Here is a 3,862-nt window from a genome sequence, read left to right on the forward strand (position 1 = left end):
AACTTCAACTTGCCGGCCAGAAAAACAAAAAATTTTGATTGTTATTAGAATTACCTTCAGCGGCTCGTCAAACCCCATAAACAACACAAATGGCCTGCAGCAAATGTATATTTCGCTTGGTTTGTCAAGCCGCTTGTGAGGTGTACTTCGCTCTTAAGCGCAGTTCCCCAGTACATTTTGTCAACGAAATATTGAATCAGAAAACTTTTAGAAAAATGGCCGAAAACGTATCTTTTTCACAACCATTTTCGGTACTTTTGTAGACCTAATCCGCGTTTCATCCACTTTTCTTCCCGTTTTCGCATTTTTCGCTGGCAGGGCTGTTCTCGTAACAAGCGCAGCAGCTTTGCGCACGTGTATATGCTACTTATTCTTTGAAACTTCACAATCACACTGTGAAAGAGCGAATCAACACTATTTTAGAGGCAGTCGTGAACGAACTTATAATAAGTTTGAAAACTTGTGAATTTTTTAGTTTGCAACTTGACGAAAGCACCGACGTAGTGGGACTTAGGGCCGTTTTTTCAATATCTGATTAGCACAAATCGGAGGTAGAAGCTCCGGTTAAGCACAACTACTGCTTTATCGATCACAAGTTACATGCATGATGTCGAAATCATCGATAGTGTAGTGGTAGTGATAACCAGACATTGAACAACCGGCCCTTAATGTTCTTCTTGTGTTAGTGAGGTACTTATTGGCAATGCAAATCGAGGAAAAACTTTTGATGAGCTAAGTACTTGAGACTTACACCACTAGCGACGAAATTTTTAAAGCTATCGACAAATTTGTACAGAAAAATGGTTTGAAATGGAGCAAGTGTGCAGATATTTGCAGTGGTTGGAAAAACGACAGGAACGATGTCTAGGATGAAGCCACTACTTAGATTTAAAACCCGTATTGGATGACGCTACGAAGATAAGAGAGGCCTGCGAAATTAAAATACATCTTTGGTTTTTTTTCTAGCACGTCGAGATTTTTTTTATTGGTGATATGTATATTTTACAATTTCTAGCAATTGGTATGAAAACCCCATAAATAAACAAAGTAAATCAGGAAAACGTATGTAACTTCGAAGTTAACGCTAAGAAAATTGATGACAGCCGGTTTCACCAGCAATTTAATGGAAAATGATTTTTTATTTTCTGTCAATTTCCATATAACATTCAAAAAATTAAAATCATTTCTCAGTAAAATTCTTCTTCTTCTTTTTTGGCGCTGTAACCGCCTAAGCGATTTTGGCCGAGTTCAGCAAAGCACGCCAGTCNGGGCCGTTTTTTCAATATCTGATTAGCACAAATCGGAGGTAGAAGCTCCGGTTAAGCACAACTACTGCTTTATCGATCACAAGTTACATGCATGATGTCGAAATCATCGATAGTGTAGTGGTAGTGATAACCAGACATTGAACAACCGGCCCTTAATGTTCTTCTTGTGTTAGTGAGGTACTTATTGGCAATGCAAATCGAGGAAAAACTTTTGATGAGCTAAGTACTTGAGACTTACACCACTAGCGACGAAATTTTTAAAGCTATCGACAAATTTGTACAGAAAAATGGTTTGAAATGGAGCAAGTGTNGGGCCTCCACCAGTGCGGGCCTCCCTCTTCCTCTGCTACCACCAGCGGGTTCCGAGTTGAATACTTTCAGAGCTGGAGCGTCGGTGTCCATTCGAACGACATGACCAAGCCAGCGGAGCCGCTGTATTTTAATTCGCTGCACTATGCGCACATCGTTGTAAAGCTCATACAACTCATCGTTCCATCGTCTGCGGTACTCGCCGTCGCCAACGCGTAAAGGCCCGTAAATCTTCCGCAAAATCTTTCTCTCAAACACTCCAAGAGCCGCCTCATCGGATGTTGTCATTGTCCATGCTTCTGCGCCATATACCAGCACGGGCATGATGAGTGACTTATAGAGCGTGGTTTTCGTACGTCGAGAGAGGACTTTACTCCTGAATTGCCTACTCAGTCCAAAGTAGCACTTGTTGGCAAGAGTGATTCTACGTTGGATTTCAATGCTGACATTATTATCGGTGTTAATGCTGGTTCCCAAGTAAACGAAATTCTCTACTTTCTCGAAATTGTAACTGTCAACAGTGACGTGGGTGCCAAGGCGCGAATGTGCTGACTGTTTGTTTGATGACAGGAGATACTTCGTCTTGTCCTCGTTTACCACCAGACCCATGCGCTTTGCTTCCCTATCCAACTTGGAAAAGGCAGAACAGACTTCGCGGTTTTTGTTACCGATGATGTCGATGTCATCGGCATAAGCCAGCAATTGCACGCTCTTGTAGTAAATTGTTCCTGAGCGGTTCAGTTCTGCAGCTCTTATTATCTTCTCCAACATCAGATTAAAGAAGTCACATGACAGGGAGTCGCCCTGTCTGAAACCCCGTTTTGTGGCGAACGGCTCGGAGAGGTCTTTCCCAATTCTGACGGAGCTGGTGGTATTGCTCAACGTCATTTTACACAGCCGTATGAGTTTTGAGGGGATGCCAAATTCAGACATAGCGGCGTATAGGCAACTCCTTTTAGTGCTGTCAAAAGCGGCTTTAAAGTCGACAAATAGGTGGTGAGTGTCGATCCTTTTCTCGCGGGTCTTTTCCAAGATTTGGCGTATTGTGAATACCTGGTCTATGGTGGATTTTCCAGGTCTAAAGCCACACTGATAAGGCCCAATCAGTTCATTGACGGTGGGCTTCAGTCTTTCACACAATACGCTCGATAAGACCTTGTAACCTATGCTTAGAAGGCTGATCCCGCGGTAGTTGGCGCGAATGGCGGGGTCACCTTTCTTGTGGATTGGGCAGAGCACACTTAAATTCCAGTCGTCGGGCATGCGTTCATCTGACCATATTCTGCACAAGAGTTGATGCATGCACCTTATCAACTCCTCGCCGCCGTACTTGAATAGCTCAGCTGGCAGGCTGTCAGCTCCAGCGGCTTTGTTGTTTTTCAGCCGCGTTATTGCTATACGTACCTCGTCATAGTCAGGCGGTGGAACGTCGACTCCGTCATCATCGACTGCGGGCTCGGGTTCTTCTTCTCCACAACTTTCCGTGCTGCTACCATTTAGTAGGGCGGAAAAGTGTTCCCTCCATAATTTAAGTACGCTCTGGACATCAGTTACTAGGTCGCCATTATTGTTCTTACAGGAGTGCGCCCCGGTCTTTAAACCTTCCGTAAGTCGCCTAACTCTCTGGTAAAATTTTCGGGCATTCCTCCTGTCGGCCAGCATTTCAAGCTCTTCGCACTCACGTATTTCGGCCTCTCTCTTCTTGTTGCGGCAAATACGTCTCGCTTCCCTCTTCAGATCCCTATAGCGGTCCCACATAGCGCGCGTTGCGCCCGATCGCAGCGTGGCCCTGTAGGCGGCATCTTTTTTCTCTGCAGCTTCCTGACACTCCTCATCGTACCAGTTGTTCCTTCGGGCTCGCTGAAATCTGACTACTTCTTCGGCGGCGGTACTTAGTGAGCGGGAAATGTGGTTCCACTGCTCGCATATGTCAGTTTGTTGAAGAGTGCTCTCTGAGACCAAATCCCTTCCTTGCCCACCCTGGCATTGAAGTCGCCAAGCACGAAGAGATCCTTGGATACCTCATCTTTCTCCTCCGTCGGGGCATGGGCGCAGATGAGCGAGATGTTGAAGAATCTCGCTTTGATCCGGATTATGGCTAGACGCTCGACCACCGGGGTGAACGACAGTACTCGGCGACGGAGTCTCTCTCTCACCACAAATCCAACTCCGAACTCCTTTACATGGCAGCTGTAGTAGACGTCCCAAGGCCCCAGACATTGCTTGCCTTGCCCCGTCCAACGCATTTCTTGGATGGCGGTGATGTCAGCTTTTGTCCCTACGAG

The sequence above is a fragment of the Rhagoletis zephyria genome, unplaced genomic scaffold (genome assembly GCF_001687245.7).
Source record: "Rhagoletis zephyria isolate East Lansing unplaced genomic scaffold, Rhagoletis_zephyria_1.1 Rzeph_scaffold_02496, whole genome shotgun sequence".
NCBI classification, from domain to species: Eukaryota; Metazoa; Arthropoda; class Insecta; order Diptera; family Tephritidae; genus Rhagoletis; species Rhagoletis zephyria.